The following is a 26,908-nucleotide window of genomic DNA, read 5'->3' on the forward strand; positions in this document are numbered from 1 at the left end:
TCATTTGCCAAAACAAGAAAATCAAATATTTTCAAAAATGAAATACTGTATCAAGTCTGTGTATAGTAGTTCATACAAAAAACCTTTGTCATCATTAACCACTTCTAATGTAGCCATTCAATGTATAATATCATACTGATCTAATGTTATAATGTTAGCATTATATTAGTATACTGGTGAGGTAAACTGTAATCAAATTTTTGCAGTGACTTTAGGGTCAAAGATAACTCTTTCTGTGGGCATGCTTTAACCAGTATGTCAATTTAAGACTTCAACTCATATTCCAGCTCTAATCTGTGATCGACCCTGCACTGCACATGTAACCTTATACATTCTTACAGTCATTAGCAATTAGCTATGATGAATCCTCTGCCCTTTCACATATAGACATGGGCAACTAAAAACATGTGGGCTACTGAACTTGAACCTGTGCCCAATAAGGCTGTATGGGCATGGGGTGTTTGTGTGGACCTTCTGCTGCTATAGTATTCTTTGTAGTATTTCATCCATATGAAATCTGACTGAATCAGCTGCAGTATCTGCAAGATTTTTACTGAAGTTAGTGTGCTGCTAGTAGCTGAAGTTGCAACGTAACAAAGTTAATGTTGCCCAGTATGTTAAGGGTATCGCTTTAATAGCTTTACTTTTTTGCTTTTAAATGCCAAAATCTTAGATGCCCCCTTTCGTTTTGTAATTAAAGCTTTCTACTTCAAAACAAAACAAAAAAAAAAAAAAAAGAGGATATAATCCTTTAGAGACGTGCTTTTCACCAAAAAAGAAAAATAGAAAGAAGTGCAAAGCTGCTATACAGTGTCCACTTCATTAGCTGTAGTAAGCTTTGGGGTGTCTGATGTGTCTGGCAAATAGAAAAAAAAAATACAAAAACAAGCAAGCAAACAAATAGTAAGTAGGTTGCACATGCAGGAGATTATATAAATCTGTATTTCCTACCATTATCCCACCCCAGGTGTATATCGATGGGCCTCCAGTGTGTTAATTTCTCATAGCAGAGTCTGGTAATAAAACTCATATTGGCTTGCAGTAATCCATTTTCATCCTACTGAACAAAATTTGTCGTATATTACTTAGTGTTATCTGTCCATATCTAATAGTCTAATACTAGCTAGAGACTTGCAAATTTGTTGTTTTTTTCTTTTTTTTTTTATTATTGAAAACTAGGAGACTATATTATACATGAATGGCTTGTAAAAGTATGGCTTTATATTTCAGAATGGCAAGCAAGTTTGTGTTCTAATTTCTCCTTTACTTAATCAAGTTTTCAAAATGATGTCCTGAACACAGACCCAGAAGAAATTTAATGTACAACGTTCTGGGTCTCCTTTAATGTCACAGTTGGATTCAGGTTTAAAACACTTGAAAACAGAGTTTTCAGGCTTAAAATAAGAATGCCATAGTGGTAAACCCATTTTAGCTCACACATAACTGTTCTAATTGTTTCTTTTGTGCATGTAACAATTTTTTTCTTTTTTTTTTCTTTTTTTTTTTTTTTTTTGAGGTTTTGAATATTTTTAAAGCATCTGCACATTAATCTGAGAAGTATTTGTCCCTTCTCCACTGGTTTGTTAGCAACTAGTGACTGCCTCTTCTCTCAGTAATATCAGCCAACAAGCTCAAACATTACAGAGGCACACACTGTCTCTTCCTTGTATGTTCAGAGCATATTTTATCTAACTCTGGAGACGCCTTCTTTGCTCTAGATATGTTCTATTTTTGCTGCAGTTTCCATTCTTACCAATCAGCAATTAAAAGTGTCCATTGTTTTGTGATTTCAGCTCCTGATCAGTGTTTGTGATATTCATGTTTTGAGGGGAAAGGCCAACGGGTAAATAAATATAAAGAAAGTTTTCTTGGTAAAGTTTGAGCTATAAGACATAGAGCTTATTAGGCAGGCTGCTGATGAGTACGAGTTTACAATTTGTATACTACTGCTCCTGTTGATTCCATATTTTTTTTTCCCCATCTCCACTTAGGTGAGGGAAAGCAACAAAACCCTCAAAACGTTCTAACTTTTGAACTTTTCTGTACAAGACTGTTATACTGCATTGCTGGCTGATCTGTGAAGGTTTGCTATGTCTTGGTTCATATGACTTGAGTCACTGCTTATTCTGCATGGCTTACTTTATGGATCTCATTTTCAATGAAGAACTTACTGATTAAATGTCACAACATTTCAATTGTGTTTATTTAGGCTAGATCTTCAGGAAGTGATGCTGGAAACTGTGGATCTTAAATTCCATTAATTTCATTTGTTTAGTCATCGCGGTTATAATACAAATCCTTTCCAAGGGAAAAAAGGAATAAAAAAAAATAAATTTTGATTAGAAGTGAGAAAAAAGCAAATTATTTTAAAATACAAAAAGTGAAAATATGAGGATAAGCCTGTTTGTGATTTTTTGTAGCTCTGCAGTCACTGGAACATTTAAGACTGTTGTTCATCAGTCTTAACTGTGAGTTTTGGGTGTTATATACTCTCTGAACTATTTTAAGATGATAATCTTACAACTGGGGGCAGGTGGAAAGGCCGCTGAGACCCTGTAGACTTTCTCTTTGAGTTTAGTAGTTCTCTTCCTGTGTCAGAGTTGCTGCCTATTTTATTCTTTGTAGACAAATGAAAGTGTCTTGAAAGCATTTTGAGTATATGAAGGCCATAACCAAACCAGGAAAAAAAAAAAAAGGGGGAGTGGAAAGGAAGGTCAGGCAGGCAACATGATTACACAATTGTCTCCATTCTGACACGTGTGGTTTTGATGATGTAATACATCAGGGGGAGGTTGTTTCGGATACTAAAGGGTATCCCCTTTTGAAGGAGGGGTGGGTTCCCCTCCCTCCTTCAAAGATACGAAACTATCCAACGGGAGACATACTGTACATGTGTCAGATAAATGAAATCACACCTTTTGGAGGACTGTATGAAAGTTCTTGTCTCTCTCTTCAGACATCGATTTATTTCTTCCTAAAGAAGTTGAGGGAAACCTCGCATGGAAACGATTCCATGCTACAGAAGGCAAGAATGAGTTTCAGCATCGCAAGGTTCCTCACGGAACATGCTGTCCTATTTCCTTTCTCAGTGGCTTCTACTTTGTGACAGCTTGTGTCCTCTCTCCTATGCATAGTGGCATTAGTTTGTGTGGATATGTGCTGGTTGCAAGTGCCACCAGTGCAGGAAGTGAATTCTGTTAACGCTCTAAATGTTGCAGTCCCAGATGTGTTGGTTTTGTTTCTACGTCAGAAATTCCCCAGGTCATAATGCTGTCACTGTTCTCAATAGGAAACCTTAATTGCAGAGCTAGTTGGAAAAGAGATTAGCTAGCAGTGTTGTCTGGAAAATCTTTCAGCTGTGCAGTGTTATCTCATCCCCTGATATTCCCCATCCCCACCCCTGAGGATTCCTAGCCTGCTGCATTTGGTGAGATACATATGTTTTCCCCAGCTCCAAGAACTGTGAAGGGTTCCTCTGGGATATCTGAGTATAGATACCTAAGTGTGTCTTCAGTTGCTAGGTTATTTTTAGTCAATGGGTGGTTACCAAGTCATCTATAATTGTGCTGTTAAATGTGTCAGAGCAGCTACTGCAAAGTGAGGTGCTCCCTGTAACAGGTTGAGTGTGTAAGGTAAAATGAGACTACAAGATCAGAAGTACTTAAGTGAGCTGTTTAAAGCTTTGAGGGATATAAGGGTCTCTCCTATGTAATGCTTGGTGAGCACATATGGGGAGGGTGGTCCACAAGTATATCACAAAAGGAGGAATATGATGATATACACTTTGACCCTGCTATCCATAGTTCCTGTGGCTGGCATACTGTGTCATTTCTGATTTGTGGTGGTTGGAAACTTAGCAGTGATCAGTGGTTTCACAGATCTTTTCACTTCTTAGCCAGCTTCTGTGCTGCCCTGGCCAGCAGTGGCTAAAAGCTGTTGCCAATTGGTGGCTGTTTAGTGGAAGAATGTGCAGGAAGTTCCCAGTGGACAACTGTCCATATGACATGCATTGCTGGCGCAGTTCTTTCCCTATGAATAAAATCATACCTACACAGAATCTCAGTAATAGTGAGAAGAAGGCAGGAACAGCAAAATAAGGCAAGTGGAAACCCAAAGAAGATCCAAAGACTTTTTCTAAAAATATGCATCAGAAGTATTAAGCAGAAAAGACACACAACAGCAAAGAAATTACTCCTTGCTTACTCCAAACCATCCTGACTGCATTATCCCTTTCATGGATCTACAGGCAGGAGAAAGGGCAGGAAGAAGGGTTTGTTAAAAAAAAAAAATTGTTTGTTAAATTAAAAAATTGTTAAAGCCATATTAATCACACACATCATTTATTTAGGTGAGTGAAGGGAAAAATGAAGTGAAAACTTCAGGCATTCATGGAAGGAGATGGTCAGATGAATACACTGTGAATACAGTATATAGAATAGCTACCTCACCTCTCAAACCAGCCATTAACAGAATTTCTCTAGAGATGAATTTCTATTTTGGTGTGCTTGCCATCATCAGCAGAAGATCAGTGATGGTATTTTGAAGAGTGCTGATGTGGTGGCCCAATAGCAAGGAAATGTGAACCAGCTGTTGGTATATGGAAAGCAATGGGGAAAAAGTATTTGGAGGCTGCAAAAAAAAAAAAAAAAAAATTGGTAGAAATATACCCATCTGTATTCATTACTTACACTCAATATATCATTTATTTTGGTTAGATTCAAAGTGGGAAAGGATTTATAATGCCACTTCAGGCATACTTGAAAGATGAACTGGGTGAATTTCAACAAAATAAAATGTTAAACTTAGCATCAAGAGAAGCATTCCAGCTGAGAGAACCGCTGGGCTGGAATAATCGCCTCAAGTGACTGGTGACAGAATATTGCCTGAGTAACTCAGAAGTAACAAAAATGAAATCCAGTGGGCACTGGCAAAGGTTTGGGCTCGATAACCTAATAATAGATACTGTCTGCTCTTCTCTCTCTCTTTTTTTTTTTTTTTTGGTGTGTGTGTGATTCAGTGCCAGTAGTAGATTCCAAATTCATTAGTGAAAATGGGCTAACGTCATCTCATGCTACTGTATTTAGATCTGCATTGGCCATGCATAATTTTGGGGCTTATCGCATGAACAGGAATAAAATCATTATGCAAAAATACATTCAACACAACTGAAAATACCAGGCGCTTATTTACAGTGGTATGGAACACAATATAAACATGGTCGTGTTCCAGGAACTTTAGCATTTTTTTAATTTAAAATATCTCATTATGGAAGAATGGGTCTTTTAAAGATTGGTGGATTTTTTTTTTTCCCCATGGAATTAAATGCAGAGCAGAGAAGATATTTTTAAACCTCTAGAATTGAGCAAGGGCTGCTGTCTTCGCTACAGAGTTCCAGTTTTAGTAATTCTGTTGAACTAGACAGAAGTTCCAGAAAAAGGAACAAATGAGCTGCGTTTCCAAAATCGAACATACATTTGGAAAAGATGCACTTATTTGTTGTGCAGCTTCCCCTAAGAACCAGGAAGAGCTCATATTTTAAGTGCAGTTGCCTTTGCCACGTGATTATCTGGAAAATGCATTCCTTACTGCTTTTCCCAGTTGCAACACTGTTGGAAATCTCTTCCAGCTCTATGACCATCCTTCACCTGTGCTAAGGGGCTTTCAGGTGCTCAGCATCCCTCTTTAACATTAGAACACAAGTGGAAGATTCCCTGCGGAGTGGTTTCCAGATAGAAGCTATTGCTGGGACAAGAGCTTTTTGGTTCTGCATTACTGGAGATGCCTGAGGTCAAAGCTTTGGCAAAAACCTGGAAACAAACAGTGAGTTGGTGCTATAAATCTCTTGGCCCAAGCAGCTTGCGAACTGTTGGACAGGTGTTACTGCATTGGTTGGAGTTCAAACCTTAATAGGCTGAAAGGTTTTAGTAAGGGGAATTTATTCTTAAAAGTCTTCCAGAGAAGTCCATGCTGGTAATTTGAGGTATCTTTAATATCTTATAAATCTTTACGTAGGTAACAAGTCAAGAATTTGAAGGTGGCTATTTTTGAACAGGGATCATCCTATACCTGAAAGGTCCAAGTCTGTCAAGAAAATGCAAAAAGCACAGCACACCATATTTAGTACAGCAAGCATCGTTGCCAGGTACCACTGTCCTCCCAAATGGGAAGTCTTCTGGAATCCCTTGTTGCTATGAGACTAAATATCTCCGTACTGTGTGAGTGCTGAACCAGATTTTGCTCCCACTTACACCACTGTGCGTGTGGAGGGACTCCCCTGTGGCTGCAGGCACAGCGCTGCGTTCTGATGTCGTTCTTCTGAAAGGGTCTGCTCCAAAGGCTGCTAGAGCCCAGGAGTGTTTGCCTCATGCAGGAGCTCCACAAAGTAAGACCAGCTTAAAATCAAAGAACATGGGGGCTGCACTGTCGCAATGAACCTCAAAGGAGCAAACAAGGGATTTCAGTCTGCTAGCAGTGTCTCTTTGTGTGCTTTTTGGAAGGCAGTATGTAAAATTTGCCATGATATCTCCCTACCAGCTTTGCATGTTCATACTGAACGGTACATGTTGCTGATCCAGAACTGCATAAACTGTTGAGACACCTTTAAAATCTACATATCTGGAGACTTAAAAAAACACATTTTTTCAAGGTTTTTGGTAGGGTTGTGCGATTTTCTTAGGACTGCTTAAGTGTAAATATATGAATTTTCTTTAGTGACTCAACCTGTTTCCTCTTCATCCAGAAGACAACAAACAAAACCCAACTTGAACTGAGCCCAAGCATGGCCAATTTCTCACCAAAGGGTACATTTGAGAATTAAAGATTTACATGGAGTATCTCTACTGTAGCTCTGACATTGCTTTAACATTGCATTGCTGTAATCTTCGAATACAGTGAATACAATAAATGGGTTTATAGGGATTTGTGTGAAGTTTAAAATTCCAGAGATAGTTTTCAGTGTTTCTCTGTGCTATCAGCAAAAAACAAACAAACAAACAAAACTGCACACCGTCAACAGGAAAATGTTTGCCCAACAGAAACACTGATACTGTATTAATCTGTCCTTCCAAGCCTCTTGAGCACCTGCTGGTTCTTAAAAACTAAGAAAATATGCCAGCAATGAGTATTACCAAAAAATCAGCATAAATGCAAACATTTCATCAAAGAGCTATGAAAGCACAGCTTCGCAAGCATTCTCTTACTTGGTTTGGATCTCCAAACTACGGATGCGCTGCTGCCTATCCCGGATAACCGGGGTAACGCGGCGGCCGCCACCGCTCCGCTCCCGCCGGTAACGCCGCGCAGTCCCCCCGCAGCCGGCTGGGGATCGCGGTACCTTCCTGCCGTCCGCGGAGCAGCGCGCCAGGGCGCTCCCGCAGCGCCCGCGCCCCCGCCCGCCCCGCGGCTCTCGCTCCCTCCGTCTCCCCAGCGCGCCTTCCCGGCGAGGAGCTCGGGGCCGGCAGCCCTCGGCAGGCACTCCCGGCCGTCGGGGCGGCCCTCCCAGCTCCGCGCCGCAGCGGTCCCGCGGCATGCCCGCCCCCCGGCTGCATGGGGAGCCGCTTCTGTACCGCAGCTCGGCCCTTCCCCTGGAGCGAGCGGGCGGGCGGCAGCAAAACCACAGCCTTGGCTTTTTTTTTTTTTTTTTTTTTTTTTTTTTTTTTTTTAAAGAAGGGGTGATTTATGGCATTCCTTCATTTGCGCTCTCGCTTTCCGCGGCGATGGCTGCGACGGAAGCATCAACCTGTAGACTGAGCTCGCTCCCGCCGTAGCCCGGCGTTCGGAGGGCGCTCTGCGGTGTCACCGCCGGGCAGCGGCGCCGGGACGGGGACGGACGAGGGAAGAAGCGGAGCCCCCGAGGCGGGAGGCGCGGAGCCGAGCGGAGGGCGGCCGTTCCCGCGCCGCCGGGGATGTCGGGCTGAGCCGAATCCCCCCGCGCCTCGGAGGATCTCGAGGATCTCCGAGCCGGGGGAGGAGGAGGCGGGGGGGTGCAACAAATTGCCGCCAGCCGGGAGAAGTTGCAGTAAAGAGAAATCCCTCCCTCCCTCCGCTCCCTCCCCTCCTTGCTCGCTCGCTCGCTCTCTCTCTCCCTCCCTCCTCCCCGAGCCGTGGCAGCGAGCGGCGGAGCGGCGGCCCGACGAGCGAGCGAAGGAGTGAGGCGGCGAGCGGCTCCCGCAGCCCGGCGATGCTGCAGCGGCTCCCGCGGAGCCTCCCCGGGATGGGCCCGGCCCCCGCTCGCCCCGCGCCGCCCGGCGGCGGCGCGCCCTGAGCGGGCGGCGGCGGCGGCGGCCCCGCGGCGCAGCGGGCGCTGTTGCGCAACCTGCCCGGCGCTGCCGGCCTCCCTGCCCCCGCCGCCGGCTCGGCGCGGCTCCCGCGGACACGGAGCGCTGATTCATGGGGCCCCGCGCCGGCCGCCTCGGCGAGGAGAGCGCGGCGCTGCCGCTGCCCCCGCGCGGGGTGTGAAGCCCCGGCCCCTCCTCCGCAGCCCCGGGCTCGCCCGCCCTGCTCGGGAGTGTGGTCCCTGCCGGGAGCCGCCGCGCCTGGCGCACAGAGGGAAGCGTTGATGCATCGCTGTGGAAATTCATTGTGTGACTTTCTGGGTATTTACTGAGTTTCAGACCGAGATGCAGCTCTTGAAAGCTTTATGGGCACTAGCAGGAGCAGCGATCTGCTGTTTTCTTATATTTGTCATCCACTCACAGTTTCTTAAAGAAGGTAATTATATCTGCATGTCTACATACCCTGATCTTTAATACTACGGTCTGTACGAGGTGCCTTAATTATTTTTTACTGTTTCCAGTATGTTCTATTTACAGCAGTGCTTCCACGCCGTTTTTATTTTTTGTTGTTGTTGTTGTTTGTTTTTTTGGTTTTTTTTGGTTTCTTTTCTTTTTTTTTTTTTTTCTTGCCGCTTAAAGCCTTCTCGTGTTTGTTTCGTTAGCAAATAGCGAGCTTTGGACTTATGTTCTTGGTAAATGCATAGATGTATAAAATCGGTTTGATGTTTGCATTCTGCATTTTAGTGGACGTCTCATGGCTCTGTGGGGTACGTCCGGTGCATAGGAAATATTTGTTGCTGTCAGATGACCACCGAACAGCAGTCGTCATGGGAGTATTAATAAACCAAAAACCCCTTAACAAGTAAACGTCTTATTTTTATACCGAATCAATAGGCATCCTTTCCCTCTTCCTTGTTCAGTAAGTTTTCAATAGATGGCACTAAAGTTCTATGGAAAGGGCAGGGCAGAGCAAATCCTGGGCATGCAGCGTCCTCCTCCTCGCTGCCCCAACAGGAGCAGAGGCCTTTGCATGCTTTCAAGGCTCTGTTTTTTCCACCTTGCGGTCAGAAAACTGTGATTGCAATTTGTCGGAGAGAACAGCTCAGATGGGGCGGCGGGTTTTATATTACAGTTTCTTTTCTCTTTATTTGCTGTGTGAGTTGGGTGGGAAAAGAAAGCGTTTGATTAAGTGGATAGAGGAATTTTCTTAGGGAGCAACGCTCCTGTGTTTCTAGTTTTGTTTCCTTATCTTCTTTCCTTCACTGGGAAATTACACTTATTTTTTTTTAAATTTTTAATTTTTTTTTTTTCCGTGTTGTAATAATGATTCCTTTCCTTATCTATAAAGGAAACTGCTCTGAGATACGAGCGTGAATCCTGAGAGATGTAGTTATACTGGGTGGCTTATGAGAAGGATGCTGTTCCTTAAGAAGCACAACGCAGAAACATGGGGTTTTGACAGACCCACGTATTCCTTTTTGTCACGGTAGTGCAGCCGAGGTGGTGGCTTCTGGAGAACGCAGCCGGGCTGGCTGTGGAGCTCTGCAAAGTGAGGAGAAAAAGTTTTCTGTGCCTGGGACAAAGTTTCTTTCCGGGCTGGGCAGAGCGCCTGCCCTGCGCCCGTGGAAGGGCCTCTGCTGGCGGTACTGCAGCGCGGGGCGTCGCACCGCCGGGCTGTGCCTTTGTGCTGATCTTTCCTGGGACAAAAAAACAGGGATTTGCTCAGTTTGCTTGGTCTAGAAACCGGTATCCAGAAAACCGATGGTGCCAGAGATTTCTCCTTTAAGAAAGGAGCCCATGCTTTAGTTGCATTGGGTGCAGTGCCTTTAAAGCATGCCTTTAAAATGCTCGGACTGGTCTGTTTGTGTATCTCTGTCTAATCAGATGACTCATTTTGAGGAGATACAGCAGAAAGAAATATAGCCCGGCATCTCAGGCTAATTTTTTTTTTTTTTTTTTTTTTGTCAGCATTTGCATGATGCTGCTTCTTTCTTTCTCCTTTCTGTTCTTTTTTTAAATGTCTTTCACTCCTTGATTTTTAGACCCATGTTACCCCAAAAAAATCCATAATGGAAGAAGCATTTAGTATCACTTTAAGTATTTCTTCTTGCATTGTGGGATGGAAAACTGCTGTTAAGTTAATATGTGAAGGCAGAAACCATGGCCATGCACCCAGCACTTCAACACGTTTTCCACTGCTTCTCCTCCAGCTTTTATAGCCGCTCTTCACTTTCTGAGCACAGGGAGAAAGCTGAAGCCGTGGAGCTTGTTGGGTAACTTAATTACACCGGTCTGTTTATACTTGTGAAGAAAATATTTCTTTTTTATTTCTTCTTTAACACTGTGACCCGTGTACATGCGGTAAATACAGACTGTGTGTGTGGGGGCTGCTTGTCGGCCCTTCCTGACCGCTGCTCATCTGCACAACAGCGTTCCCATCCCTGTGTACAATTACTTCACCAGTGCACGTTGTCACCCCCTTGGTTTCAGTCCTGACATGGAGCAGTGCAGTGGAATTGGGCTGAAACTCGAGGTGATATAACTGAATTCTTCTCTCTGAGGAACTTTCAGAATATCTAATAAAAATGATAGTTCTAGCCACCATGGATTGAAAAGCAGGGATGTAGGAGGAGGAGGAATAGATAATAGAAGACTTAAGCTGCATATTGTAAACAATTAGCAAAAGCAGCATGGAATTTTCTACTTTTTTGTTTTGAAGCCTGCACTAAGCAAGCAAGGGAAAGCAAAGTGAGGGAACGACTAGCAAAGCATTTAACCATAAGTCTACCACACTGGTTTACTGAACAGATATGTATCAAGAAGAACACGTGAGATGGCAGTTACCTCCAGAAGATGTGGAGTTATTCTCTGATATTTGAGTTAGCCTTTTGCATTCAGATTTTATTAAAAAGTTGGGAATGGTGTGTCTCATTACACATAATGGTGCTAGACTGTTGATTTCCTGGCAAAAAGATTAATTTCCCATCGGAGCCTAATGAACTACATGGGCTCATTGTTTGCAACTCCGCTGTGCGGTTAAATCCCGAAGTTAAATACTTGGACATTTTCATGTGATTGTTTCTTGTGCAGAAGGATAATTTCCTGTGGTCCCAAGCAGCAAACAAGTAAGCCACCCGTTTGCCAAGCTCGATCAGATGAGCTGATAGCATGCATCTCCTGAGACAGTTTGACAGTACAAGTTTATACAGCATACATTCCTTTTGTTTGTGAGACAACTGATGTAAGAAGAATGACATGAAGAATTAATTAAAGGTCTGACTTAATTTATTAATGTGCACTCTCTCCATTTTTGATTGTTTTGTATTATTTACAGCTTAGTATTTTTCCAAAGGCCAGTCTTAATGGAAAACTGACATCACCTTCACGTCTTACATCTCTAAATGATTGCCATTTGCTTTTTTTTTCTTTTTCTGTATAATTTTCCCTTTAATCACTTTGAATTAGTGATGTTATCTGTTAAACTCTTGCCACCTATTAACACAAGAAATTTTGACAATTTCAGCCGTGCTGCATGGCTACAGAGTATAACTTTGATGACATCCAACTAAAACTTACTACCAGAAGCAAATCCTCCTTCAGTCATATTCATAGATACGTTATTGTGTGTTACTGTGGTCTACTGAGAGTTTTCACACTGTTATGTTTTCTTTTTAGTTCCTATGCTGAACTTATATTTTTTGCTAAGTAGACCTGTCTTCATTCTTAAATATTTTAACACAAATTTCTGAGTTAAGGCGATTTTGTAGCAGCCTTACATTGCTGCAGTTTAAACTGCGCAAGAGACAATGAGTGCTTGTTCTGAGATGAGTGGGAAAGAGCTGTTTAAAGGTTTATTTTCATGAATATGTTTTTTTCAGGAAGTGAAGAATGGGTGACACAGGGTGCCATTTTTTCCACACTTAGGCTTTTGTGTGGAAATACAGGTCATCCTGTGGCTAATCCGTTCCCCTCTGTCCAATCTGTCCTTCAGTGTTTCTATAAGATGAATAGAGCTGTGAACCCAGAAAAGGGCATTGTGATTCGTAATTGCAGTCCCAAGCCGGTCTGATCTTCCTGCAAAGCAGTTTAATGCGCCCCAGTCAACCCCAGTCACTGTGAAGAGGTCTGGAGAACTGAAATATCTGCACCTTTTTTTTTTTTTTTGCGTACACAACTGACAATTAAAATAAGGAGTTACTTTTCACTACCCGAGTCTGGTTTTAAATTATTTATAATCTGTAATTCTCTTTCAAAGAGAGCCGGGGAAAAAAAAAACTGAGTTGGTGCTATGCACACTAATTGTGGGCCCTCCTCTGCCCCAGACACTCACCCTTTCACCTAACGGAGCATTTAACCATTCAGGCACAGTAATGGTGGGGAAAGGTAAAGGATACACTTTCTAAGTATGTCTTTGAATACCGTGGAAAACAGTGCAGCAAAGGGGTAAACTTTGGAAGGGCACGAGTATACTGCATCCAGGATGCATTACAGCCTAATATATACCTTCAACCTTTTTTTTTTTTTTAATCCTGTGGTTGTTAATTAAGAGCCTAGAACACCTCATCTATCAAGGGCAAATTAATATTTTGAATCATTTATGAGCGGGACTAAACAGAAACACGGGTTCAGTCCCAAGACTCAAAACAGAAAGAAGTAGAGCATTAAGGTCTCAAAACTGCATCCTTAATCTGCTGGGTAAAATCTCTGGAGCAAGCAATGTAAAATAGGCAGTAGTTGAGTAGAGGCAGGAGAATTCTGATACTTCTGTTATAAACTGATTATTATAGTTATAAACCAGAATTTTAGTATCACCTGTGCAAATTTAGCATATGTGGGTATATACAAATAGTGGACCTGTTTAGCACATCTTTCATAGTTATCTTTTTTTCTGCCCTAGGCAGAAGTTTGCAGTTGTTGGTTACACTCTGACTGACACTTTTCTGTCAGGAATATTTAGAGGAATCATTGTCACAACAGCGGAAACGCTTCAGTGCTTACTTCTAAAAAGCACATTTCTTACTCATAATATCTTGGTTAAGGTTATTCTTAATGTTAATATCTTTAATCTGACACTTTTTACAGATTGTAAGATACTAACCTGCTGTAAAACTATGGGGATATTTTATACATTTTTAATGTGTTTTTAGGATGTACATTTTGCAACTGGAAATATCCAGGCCATATTATTTCATTTAGGTAGCCCCAGATGACTCTGCTACCCCTCTGCTAACATGCAAAAACCTCTGTTGATGAGATTATTTCTTAGGAGCTTTCTGTTACTCTAACCTCACAGCTTTGTGTAGTTGCTAGGACTAATGTGGACTGCTGTATAAAACATTTGAGTAGAGGACTTGTCTTCTGAAACTTTCTGAGAATCCTGCAGTATCCATTGAAAGAACTTGAATGTGATTTATTAGGAGAGCTAATATTCCCCTTAAGATTTGTTTTTATTTCATATTTAAAACATTCCAAAAAATGACTTGAGACAAAGCAAGAAAGAAAACTGCCCTTAAGAATGTGGGAAAAAAGTTTGCTTTTATCTTAGAGGTTTTTTTTTTTTTTCTTTTTTTCTTTTTTTCTTTTTTTTTTCTTTCCATTTGCCCTGTGTTTCGAAACAGTGAGGGACCTTGCATACAAGATGTGCTGTGTATGTTACCTATACATATGAGATCTGAGTTGAGAACAGTTTGTCTCAGATGTAAATGTTTCTGCTTTTTGGTGTTCGGTTGCTTTTAGAGAACTGTTGTATAGTTATTTTCTCCTGTTCATCCTATTTTACTGGTCAGTGAAGAGGCAGATAGGAGTGTGATTCTCAGAGCAGCATGACAGATTGGAGAGGGGTGCAGGATGCTGGAGTGGAGGGATTGCCTTCTCATTCAAGGAAACAGATTTGACTGTTAAAAAACCATGAACTTGAGTATGTGCTGCGCAAGGAAAGAATACATATTTGAAAGATTTTGGTTTTTCCATTATTTATTTATTTTCTCATTTTCTTATGTACTTATGTTAGGATAGAGAAGTCACGCAGACAGAATTCTCAAAAGTTTCCTTTTCAGGGAGGTCAGAGAGGTGTTTCTGTCTGGTGTCTGGTTGTGCCAGGAGATACAGAGAGGAGGAGTCTGGTAGTTTTTCTGTGCATAGAAGGCAGCTTCAAAATAATCTTTGGTTTTGAGTGATGAAAATTACAGATGCATTTGTCTTCACAGTGCACCATAGATGGTATAAAACCCCTACTTTTCCTGACTGAGTAATCTGACAAAAGGAGTTAGTAACAGATTTTCAGTAGTCTTTTTTGTCTGCCCGTTTTCGTGCCCCAAGAGCACGAGTGAGGAAATGCTGACCTTTCTCAGTATTTACTAGCACTACCTATTAAGAAAGGCAGCACTGTAGACTGATGTGATTCACATCATACAAAATTGTGTACTTGTGAGATCTGTTGATTACTCTCTATTTCTCTTATTTCTAAGTGGACATGCACATTTGATCTTTACTGTATCAGAAATGAAGCTGGAATTAAAACAAGGCATACACAATGAGGTATCTTTAACTAAATTTAAAGCATTGAGAGAAAAAAAGCATGTATTTAGAGATCAAGAGTTCAATATAGTATTGATAAAAAAAAATATATCTTTAACATAAGTTCACTAATACAAATATACGTAAAGGTCCTCATTTATATTATAAAATATATATATTTAAATATAATCATATGAAGAAAATGAGCAACACAAGCTCTTGTCCCAGTGATAACAACAGTGTTTGGTTTTTGGTGGTATGTAGGTGTCCCACTTGGAATCGGTGGCTCACCTGTGTATGAATGGCCAGCTCCAGCGTATGTTCATACGAGTCCAGGCCAGGTATCTGTTACATCCAGTGTCAGGATTTTAGTGCATATTTATTTTGCTCAGAAATTATATCCTCTTGCTACTTTAAACCTTTAGTAAGAAAGGATTCTATTTAATAGCAAAATCCGATTATTTGCCTAAATGTGCTTATTATGTGTGCTCTAGAAAACCAACACAGTGTAATGAAACTGCCTATTCATTATGTTTTACCTTTGGCACTACATCCGTTCATGAGAAATGCTAGTCAGAACAATAGATCTTCCTACTAATTGTCATTAGTCTTGTGAAAAGCAATGAGTAACATGTTTGAAATATATCCAAACAACAAATTAACATATAAATAATCAGAAAAATAATGTAATGGATCAATACCTATCGAAATATATTCTAAAAGCAGATGCAATGCTAATGCATGTTTTTGTGTGAGAGATTTATTATTTTTGACCGTGAGGAGGACTGTAGAAGTCTGCTAATGTGAAAAATTGGTTTTACAATAAACCAGTGTAATTTGGATCTCAGTTTCTTTCTACCATGCTACAAGGCCATATTTTATTCCAAAGTGTAGATGCTTAACAGCAATCATATGAAGAGAGATGTAGGCCGAATTAGGTGGATATACAGGAGAACAAGGGGATGAAATGCAACGATAGAAGATCTGACCTAGAAAGGAGTAATGAAGAGGTCGAGGTCATTATGTTTAGACAAGTGACTGCTGTGTTGGTAGGAGTTTTCAGTGGATAAAATTTTGCCTTAGGAGTAACAAACCGTTCTTTCTGAAAAGCGAGAAGATGGTGAGAAGCAGTCGGCACAAACTGAATTGAGGGAAATTTAAGCTCGATATCAGGAAAAAGAGTAGCAAAGGAAATTTGTGCTAAACATCAGGGAAGAATTACAGATGGCAAGGACAGTTAAGGACTGCAATAGATTTCCTTGGGAAGCTGTGAAACAGGAGAGTTTTACTTTCAGGTCAAAAGGTCATGTGTTAGGAATAGCATCACCAAGTTGAAGCAGACAGGTAGACTAGGTGACCTCTTGAAGCTCCTTCAAGTCTTATCCTCCAAAATGCTAGCTTACCTGACATGTATTTAGAAAGCTGAAAGGGCTTTAGGAAGCATCTAACTTTAGGGCAGTTTTCTGTTAACTGATTAAGTGAAGGCTTATGAGAAGATACACTGGGATCTGAAGGAATTCAGAGGATAAAGCAGTATATGAAATCTCTCCCAGTGGTTTGGGTATTTTATTAGCTAACCACTTTCTGAGTTAGAGATGTAATTGAAAAAAAAAACAAGCAGAAAATCTCATGATTTATGACTTCCGGGACGTGTCAGAAAATAAACTGAGGTAGCTAACAGTTAATTTTTTAAGAGCTTTTTACTCTGCAAGTTCTTCAGGACTTCAGGGTGTCATGAAATAGGGCCTTACTCTGTTCATTCTTCATATACAAAGAGCAGTGAAATTAGAACGAGGAGTGATCCAGAAATAATGCCTCCTATTTTTATTTTTACCCATGGCATTGGAGGCAGATGTTGATGGTATGGCAGAAGAGGCTGAACTTTCCCACCAGTGTTCCATTACATTTTGCTGATGTGTGACAAATGGTAGCACAGGGGCAGTCTGACACGTTGGTGTCTGACATGGAAGTGCACATGAAGAGAATGTAAGTAGCTGAATTCCTCCACAATGAAAAAAATGCACCCACTGACATTCTCTGATGCTTGCTGCATGTTTATGGAGACCCAGCAGTGGGTGTTGGCACATTGAGGTGCTGGGTGGTGCATTTCAGCTGTGAAGGCTGCAACACGAATGACAAGCCACAAACCAGATGCCCATATACAGCTGCTGTACTGAGAAATGAAGAACATCTCAATCACCTCATCCACACAAATAGGTAGATTATGACCAGGAAACTGTGTCTGGAGATGAATATTAGCTTCAATGCACCAGAAATGGTGGTGGCAAGCTTGGAATATCATTGCATATTTTGTGTCAGATGGGTCCCATGAATGCTCATACAGAAACAGAAAGAACACTGTATGCAAGATTGCCAGGACTTACTGAACCAATACAAGGCTGAAAGTGAGAGTTTTGGAGTGCATCATTACTGGTAATGAGATGGAGCCACTATGAGGCAGAATCAAAACAGCAGTCTATGGAGTACCAACATGTGAATTCCACATCATAGAAGAAGTTCAAGACACAGCCCTCCGTGGGCAAAGTTATGAGCACTGTATTTTATGGTAGGAAAGGGGTGAAAGGTATTTCTGGTTTTCCTGGAACCCATCAACTTTGACTGCTATATTGCAGCACTGACTAAGCTGAAGGCTTGAACTTGCAGAGTCAGGTCCGAGAAGAACCACAGAATCATATCATAGAATCATAGAATTGCCTGAGTCGAAAAGGACCAGAATGATCATCTGGTTTAAATCCCCCTGCTATATGCAGGGTTGCCAATCACCAGACCAGGCTGCCCAGAGCCACATCCAGCCTGGCCTTGAATGCCTCCAGGGATGGGGCATCCACAACCTCCTTGGGCAGCCTGTTCAGTGTGTCACCATCCTGTGTGTGAAAAACTTCCTCCTAATACCTGACCTAAACCTCCCCTGTCTCAGTTTAAGACCATTCTCCCTTGTCCTATCACTTTCCACCCTCGTAAACAGCTGTGCCCCTTTTCATATGCTCCCTTCAAGTACTGGAAGACCACAATGAACACAATAATGCCAAGCTCCATACCAGTTTGAAGACCATGGAGTGCACTGCCGATCTTGGTGGACTGTGCTATCACACCCACCATCTAGTCCAGTTTCTGTACTTTCTGATTTTCATCTTTTTGGGCTTATGAAAGACGGACTGTGTGGGCAATATTTTCTGAGCAATGAAGCTGTTACGGTAGCTTTGAAACAGTGGGTCACTTCTGCTGATGCAGATTGTTATGAGCACAGTCTGCAGGCTCTTTCTCATCACTGATGAAAATGCACAGCTGATTGCGGTGACTGTTGAAAAACGGCGATTTGTAGCTAAGAATTTGTTCCACCTTGATGCAATGCCATCCAATTTTTATTTCTGTGTGGTTTTAAATCCAATTTCAAAATGAAAAGCAGCAAGCTGTGCCGACAGAAGATGCGTAGGAAAACAGAGGTCACTTGTTAAATAGAAATAGGCAAACCTAGACATAGTCTGCTGTTGGTGTCACACACCACAGCTTGTACTTGGAGCCCGTCTTATCTGGAATTTGTTCATGCCTCTGGAACAGCTACACACTGCAGAGTTGTTCTGCTTGGAGGTGTAGGAGAGCTGAATACCAGGTGTTTCTTCCCTGAGCAGCATTAATATTTATTTAAAGACAGGATATAGGAAATCTTTTATAAGATTCTGTAATGAAAAGTAAAAATTTCTTTACACCTTTACAGTAGTTTGTCAGAAAGCACCCACATTTTACGTGGCTGTGTAGTGAGCACTAATTAATCATGACAATGATGTTTTATGGTATCTTTTGTACTTTACTACAGCTTTTATTATATTAAATTACATGGTTTTCTGCATAATTCTTTCGATACAAATTTATGGCTTTAAGGAAAAAAAGAAACACAGCACTGCTCCATTATTCAGTGTTGTACATGTTTTAGAGCTGTGCATGATGGATCTGGGAATACTTTTAGCCTCAAGAGAATCAAACAGTTATTTGAAATGGTCACCGCTTGAGTATCACCTTGCTTACGGCTATGAACTAATTGAGATTAAACTAAAATGATTGTGAGATGCTTCCTTTTCCTGTGCATTGGCAGTTCCCATTATCTGTTAATGCTTTAAAAGTATTATTTAGTCATTTAGCCATTAAAAAAAAAAAAAAAAAAAGAGATGTGCTTCTGGGTTCCTCTTTCATTCTTGCTTTTGCTTTAGTTTTTCTGAATACATATCAGTAGATGAAGTAGATTCTTCAGCTTCATTTATTGCGAGATCTCATAACTGCTGTAAGCATTTTTGTATACTTGGCCAAAAAGGTACACAAACTGTACCAGATGCTGCCTTGACTGTTGCAGAATTGTAATGGATGCTGGTGAGACTTCGAGTCAAATCTTTAAAGATAAAACTCATTTGTTTTGTGCTACTTCTTTCTTTGCATTACAGACTAATAGCTCTGTTTGACTGAAACTTTTTCAACTTTCCATTCCTGTCCCTTTTTTCCATATATGTCCCATTTTCCTTTGTGTTGTATCAGTTTTTCCTTTGTGTGGCGCTTTCTTGAGCCCCAAAGCATTTCACAAACCACACATGGCTTTTCAGTTTTTAAAATAAGCTTAAAATGAAAAGTGTCCCTGGTAACAGCCTTCAGAAACTAAACTGAAAGGCTAAAGGTGGCAATGTGGTGGTTAGAGAAAATGAATACTATTTTATGTTTTCTATATTTTTTTATGTTGAGAATGAAATCTTGTCACCAAGCTGATGGTGAGCTTCTTTCAGCCCACTTTAGCAATGTTCGCAGCATTCAATGGTTCTTCAGCTCACTTTTGCCTTGGTTCATTGGCTTGGGAAAGCATCTTTTCCTATCTGTAAGATTTGTGAATCAAATAACTTGTATCTGCAAAGTAATTGTTACAGAAGAGTTTTGCAAACCAACCAATTAAAGCTTATGCTTCACTTAGGCAGGTTTGGCTTATTACACCTGTTCTTTGCTCCATGCTGAGTCAACTCCTCACTCCAACTCCTGATGAGACTGTCATTTTTCTGGTAAAATGAGGTTATTTTTCTGGCTCCAGAGATTCTAAAAGTTAGGTATTTATACTATGTGCAATTGCATACTCCTGTACAGTGAATTATTAGTACTCATAATATCATCTTCTGTTTTAGTACGCATTGAGGCATACCTAAAGCCAGAGTTGTACCATTGCAAACTACCCATTAAGAAATCTAGAGAAGCTCACAGTTCACAGAAGTACACACATTAAATAAATAAATACATAAAGCACAAGCAAATAATCATAGACTGACTGGGGTGGGAATGGAGCTCTGCAAGTCACCTGGCCCAACCTCTGCCCCAGCAGAGACACCCAAGGCTGTGTCCAGGAGGCTTCAGGGGACATCCAAGGAGGAGACTCCACAGCCTCCAGGCAACCTATGTCAGTTGTGCATCACCTGCACAGCACAGAAATTCTTGCTTTTGTTCAGGTGCAATCTCCTGTGTTCCAGCTTGTATACATTCTCTCTTGTCCTTTTAGTGGGGACCACTGAAAAGAGCCTGGTTTATTCCTGCTTGCACTCTTCCTTCTGGTATTTATGGTTGTATTAATGCTTCTTGACAGCTAGAATTGCTTAATTTCAAGGAGTCCTTGTCCACTTCCAGCACACTCCTGCCTTCTGTCCTGTGTGCTATGCCAAACAGCCACAGCTTCATTCTTCAAGCATGTGTGGGAACACTGGGGAAAAAGGAGATTGTCAGTGGATCTGTTATGACACTCAAATATCATGGATTTTCTCTTAAATTATAGGCTCCCTGACAGACAGTTTCCTTTCTAGTTTTGTCTATATGCTTGCGTAGCCTTGACTGTCCCTCTTCCCAGTACAGAATTCCTCCAGTATGATTTTTAAGTTAGAATATGGCCACTTGTACAGTGGGCATCAGGACATTGAGGTATTACCAGTGTTCTGTTTTAGTTGCTTTGGAATACATTCTAACAGAGAACTAAGGTGAATGAGGAATTGATGCCCTTTTCATAATTACCTTTTCTTTATTGCATGGAAATTTTTCACTAGATGACTCAGAATTGCAAACTTACAGGGTGACTGGTCCTTAGGAAACAAGAACAAATGCCCACACTGGGGAGGGGAGACTCAATTCTGTGTATGGTCAAGCTCATCTATTTTTATATGCATTTTATTATTCTCTTGCTCTTTAAAGTTTTCTTCAGTTTTGTGAGCTCTGTTATGATGAGAGCTAAACCAAATTATATTGATAATAATTCTTAATATTAAACTCAGTCCACATAAATAATGCATATCTAATAATTTGCATTATGGATCTGGAATGAATGTAGATTCTCTATTTGTTACAGGTATTTTAATGAGTAGTTTGAAAATGACTTTCAGTTCAGAAGTAGATGAGATTTGCAAAGCTCCCTTTTTCAGCAGACAAATGATGAAAGTCAAATTAAAGGGAGTAGCTTGTCTTTCTGATTCATACTAATGCTATTACTTTATGAGGTGATGCTGAAAACGACAGATCCATCTCTGGATTCCTATAGTTCCTGTTCACTGTAATGGGAATTGCAGACACCTGTGTACCTTTAGGTAGGCAGTTTCCTGAATTCAGTGAAGCCGTCCTGTAATAGAGTGGCATGTCAAAACACAACTTCCTTTGTAAGAAAACAAAGCAATCATATTTTCTGCTCCATTTTTTTTTTTTTTTAACAGAAAAGGAGAGGAAAAAAAAACAGCACGATTTTCATAGAATTAACAGTAAGAACAGCATAAAAAAGACTGCAATTTGCAGCGTACTTTAATTTTCTAATAGTTTACAATTACAAAAAGCCAAACAGAGAAACCTTTGACATAGAACTACTCATTTGTTTGATTGCTTTCTCCTGGGTTTGTTTATGGTTTACAAGTGGTCAAGGTTAAGCAGAGGTGTGTTTACCAACTGTGATTTAATCACGACCTCTTAATGTAACTTCATCTTTTAGTACAGACTGTAGTGGTATAAAATAAAGAGATTTTTTCTCAATCCATATGCAAGGAAAGATTATGTACAAGCACAATGGAAATGAAGAGTTTGAAATGTAGCCTCACTGTTAATTTACATTTTGAAAAACAAAAAGTTACCATAGTAACATGTAGGTTGTAAAAATTTTCTAGATCTGATGTATTAGACTTAGGAAACTTATTTGCATGAGACATTTCTCAAGTTTTGTGAATAACAAGGAGCCTAAATCTAGGCATATATGAGTTTGGCCTCAAATAGTTCAGATTTGTGCAAAGCATTAGTAAATTATGCAACCCAAGCCTTTCTATCTTTTCAATTATGTTTTTCTAAGATAATTGTTTCCTTTTTTTTTTTAAACTTAATATTGGTGAAGTATATAGGTGTTTTATGCACTCTGTCACAGTTGGTTTTGTTCAGAAACCATGTATTTAATATTGAGGAGTTGTAAATTTTTGCGACAGTACATTCTATTATTTTCTTACACATTTATGTTTAAATCTATTTAATAATTCTTATTTCTAAAACACAGTATGTACATATTAAAGCATATATCCTACATGAAATATCTTATATTTTCTGTATAAGCCAGAACTTTGATAAAACAGACCAAAATATATAGTTCTTTATGAGATCCCTTTTAGTTTAGCATTTTTTTGTACTGTTCACTATAGGTATCATAAATGGAGTGCCACAGACTGCTCTGGTGGCCTTCCAGCTCAGTGTGCAGCCAAACCAAACAAGTTACTTTCATGGAACAATCTTCAAGATCAGTTGTTTAACTACTTTGTAACTCAAGTATAAGGAAGCACTGATTTCTTATTTTCAGTTCTATTTTTTTTTTTATTACATATATCTGTATTTGTGAATTTTCATACATACGTTTAAAAATAGTTAAGAAATAATAATGTTTGCCCCAGTCATCATATATTGCTTTCTCAATATTGTGGTGTTGGACCCAGCTCTACTGATGATGGCCAGTGGCCTTTTCAGTCATGGTTTAATTTTTTAGGGTGAAGATTTTTGCTGATGCACGATCTTGTTTAGTGTTGTAACTTGAATAATTCTTCCATACAGGTATGGACTTAAAAATAGATCTTATTTCTGAATGTGTTACGTAATAAAAAACTGCTTATCACTTTACAGCACTAAAATATTCCAATACTTTTCAACTGCAGTCCTATTTCAAAGTCTCCCACTCTCTTAAGAAATATTAGTGCATATAAATATAGATATTTTGTGTAACTCATGTTCTTTTCTATAGAACCATTTTTAAGAAGTTGAAAGCCCACTGTAGAACTGAACACACCTAAACCATTGCCCTGCTTTAAGGTTGCTGGCGATGGACATTCTATCGCTTTCCTGTATTTTCATGCTGCACTCATCTATAATATCTGCATTTTCTCCGATGAGTTGCTGCAGTATCAATCATTTTGTCATGTGGGTAGGCTGGAGCAGAAAGCATGAACGCACGCAGCTCTTTGAAAACCTGACATACTTAACCCAATTAAATCCTAAAAGGTAGTATTTTACATATGATTGCTGGGCTTGGTTGCAGGATGAGGGAATGGCAAATCATGTCCTGCTGGAGATGAGGGACCTGCTGGTGACACCTAGGCTCAGTGGTGGGTTGTGGCATCCTTCTCTGGAGTGACAGTTCCAGGATACTACTTACAATCTCTTTTCTTCCTTTGCTCCTATCTTTGAGGTAGCTGCAGCCATTTTTTTATACTCACTTGCGGCCATCTCTGTGTTCGCACCTCAGGGTTTTTTATATATGCAAGATACAAAACACTTATTCTTTTTGTTATTCCTGTTCTTTCAGTCTCCAAGACTGCATTCATAGAATTACAGAATCATGGAATCCTTAGAGTTGGAAAGGACCTTTAAAGATCATCTAGCCCAACCCCCCCTGCAATGAACAGGAACATGCACAGCAAGATCAGATTGCTTGATCTAGCCTTACCTTGAATGTCTCCAGGGATGAGACATCCACCACATCTTTGGGCAAACTGTTCCAGTGCCACACCACTGTCACTGTAAAAGACTTTTTCTTTATATCTAAGCTAAATGTGCTTTCTTTATGCTTGAAATCATTTCCCCTTGTTTTGTCACAGCAGACCCTGCTACAGAGTCTGTCACCTTCTTTTCTGTAGCTCAGCATTAGATACTGAAAGGCCATTATCAGGTCACCTTGCAGCCTTCTCTTCTCCAGGCAGCACAGCCTCTTTCAGCATGTCCTCATAGGAGAAGTGTTCTGTTCCTTTAGTAGCCTGTGACTGACAGTGCCTTGTGTTTTGTACACTCTGCCTCTGCCATCATCCTCTGCTTACAGCCCAGAGAGGGTGTCGTGCTCATATCAGCACATCAGATTGCCTACTGGTGCTTGCCCTCATGCTCCTCTGCTCCACAACATCTTAGGTCAGCTGTTGGTTTTACAGTTTGCTATTAAACAATAATGTGGAGTTTTAAAATGCAGAGTCCATGAGTGTTACTATTTAGTGGTGGCGGCCACGGAGCTTGACCACCAAGACAGCCCAAGGCCTGCTGTAAGTCTCGGTAATCCAGTTCATAACGATGCATTCAGTATTGTGGCTAATTTCTCCCTCATGTTGCTTTGTGTCTTTCTGAAATGTAAATATGTAAGGGAGAATTTGTATTGATATTTTTTTCCTATTTAAAAAAAGCTGTGAGTTTTTTGTTTGAGGTAGAGAAGGCATTGAAAGAAGTACATTTTGCTCTTTAGTGGTACTGTTATTTCTGACCATTCTGAAGGAGGTCACCAACAAGCCTCTGACCACTGGGAGAGAACTGGGAAATGCTGGGATAAAATTTGGGTATTACATCAATTTTAATGTAAACATTCGGTTCTTGGAAGCTTTTAGGGGCTACAGTTACTGCTGTAGTCAATCTTGAGTTTTTGAAAATCATCTAATTGTGAGTCTTAATAGTCTAATTTTTTTTTTCCATTTTCAGAAGTTTTGACAAATGTATAGGTTATTTCTTAATGATAAAGGTGATAATTGACTTGTATAGTAGAGTGCAAAATCTATTAGAAAATATTCCTTACATGCACTTAATTAAGATCTGTCTTCTGCATTTTTATATGTGAGTGTAAGCACCGTAAAGTCTGGCATTTCTCTGGGGTCAGGGGACTGTGAGCACTGAGGGCTCTGCAAGAAACCTGGCAGTGCAGAACCTAACCACCAGGGCCCACCTGGCAGAGCGCTGGAGCAGCTCCAGACACAGCCATCCTGGTACCTCCCAGGGGATGGAGACTGGCTGAGGCCAGGCTGGGACACAGGCCTGCAAGTGAGCTAGGCCTGGAGATCCATGGCAGGAGAGGGAGCTGGAGACCTGCCTTGCTGCAGCAACTGCAGCAGCCTTCTAGCGTGAGGGCTGATGTCCCTGGGCTGAGGCGGGCTGCTAGGACTGGGCAGGGTGGAGAGGACTAGGGGCTGGCTGGAACTTTAGCGTCTGTAGTGCCCTGACAGTTCATGTTTTTGTAGCTGGCCCTGTAGTAAGAAAGCTACTCAAAACTGTAAGAAAAACAGTGTGAAAATATCAGCATTCATTGACGCACTGATTTATTTTGCGTATTATGTCACAGACATGCACTTGTGTTTTAAAGATGATGTGCATTATGGATTTGGTAATAGGTCCTGAATGAGCCTGATTTGGACTGCGAGTTGAAGAGAATTTGAATTCTGCACTTAAAATGATTGATGTGGTATTTCTTGATATTGATACTTCAGGGAAACACAAACTCCTGCTGAAAATGCTACTTTTTCAGAAAGATAGAACAGGAATCCAAAGGGGAGGGGTAATGCTAAATTGAACTGTACTGTATGTTCTCTAAATCCTCTCCAAAGTGCCAGTGAGAATTCCTTTCTCTAAGTGTGTACAATGGGAAGTCTGTTGAGGCTTAGTAGTACCCAGATGTTTTAGAAGGGTGTGAAGTCGTCTTCCACAGATGTGAGTTTGTGTTGTGATGTGCTATGGGAGACGTCTGAAAAGACAGTGTTATACCACTGTGCAGTCATTTTAAACCGGTGCTTTCATATCCTTTCTAGTTTCTATACTTCCACTTGATGCTGTAGAAATTGAGTAATGCTGAATATGGGATATCATAGTCAATCTATGGTAATAGACTGTTACCATGACATAGTGTTTAGTCATTTTAGCATCACATCGGAGAGGACAATTGGTAAAAGAATGCAGCTGAACTCTGAAATGTTAAAAAAAAATGTAGGAATCAGGAGCAAACCATACGTGCTTAACTTCTTTTTTCTTCTATTGCTCATTATGGTATTACAACATTATGACTTGCATCCCTGCAAATTTAGTAATACTTTGCTGTATTTCTGTATGCTAGAGCAGCTCATATTTTAGATGTTTTCATGATTGAATCATATATAAACATAGTGATGCATTTAACTGCGGTAGTACAATGTGCTCTTTGTATTCCTGTATGCAAAACACAGGCTGCTATGTCACTGAAACACACATTGGCCTTCTGTGAGATAGTTTCCGGGGAAATTATGATTTATTTTTTCAAATAACAGTTGTCAGTGCTGTGATGTACTGCTGGTAAATCAGTAATCAGAACTCTTTTCTAACCCCTCCAGCTGTAGCAGTGTGCTCTTTTTAAATTCTGCAAATACCTCAGGTCTCTGTGTGCAGATATGTGCAGTGAATCTTTGCTGCTGAAACGGTAGTTGTCCTTCCTTCACCCCTCCACTACCAAAGCTTTACTTTGTATTTCAGTTGGATCACAATCCCAGCTGTCCTGAAGCTTTGTGAAGCTTACATACAGTTCTGGGACCTGACAGGCTTAAATGCACATTCATGGAAGGTAGCCTGCTTGCATTTTGTTTTAACTGGATGAGTGACTGCTTTCAGCAGTGTGGAAGTGCTCTACTTGTAAGGAGCATGTGTGCATATTTATCTGAATCTTGTTGTACAGAATGTGTTTTTGATTTTCGTTCTGGTATGATGACTATAATTTGGATGTTGGATGAAAATTGGAAATCTTGTGACCACATGAGTGGTATACTTCTTGAATCTTTGTTCAAACAGAAGATGAAATGTTTATTTAT

General features: G+C 40.6%; 1 protein-coding gene across 12 annotated transcripts in view; it reads left to right on the plus strand.

The window, feature by feature from the left end:
• TAFA5 (TAFA chemokine like family member 5) overlaps positions 1-26,908 on the plus strand; it is a 452,144-nt gene that overhangs the window by 94,975 nt on the left and 330,261 nt on the right. The window contains exon 1 of one of the 12 annotated variants that reach the window (XR_007375146.1): positions 8,363-8,709. The exons of the other annotated variants lie outside the window; for them this stretch is intronic. The gene's annotated coding sequence lies outside the window, so the exon portion shown is untranslated. Of the gene's footprint in view, positions 1-8,362; positions 8,710-26,908 lie in introns of those variants that run through there. 12 annotated transcript variants of the gene reach the window in all.

This window comes from Lagopus muta, chromosome 1, assembly GCF_023343835.1.
Source record: "Lagopus muta isolate bLagMut1 chromosome 1, bLagMut1 primary, whole genome shotgun sequence".
In the NCBI taxonomy this organism is placed as follows: Eukaryota; Metazoa; Chordata; class Aves; order Galliformes; family Phasianidae; genus Lagopus; species Lagopus muta.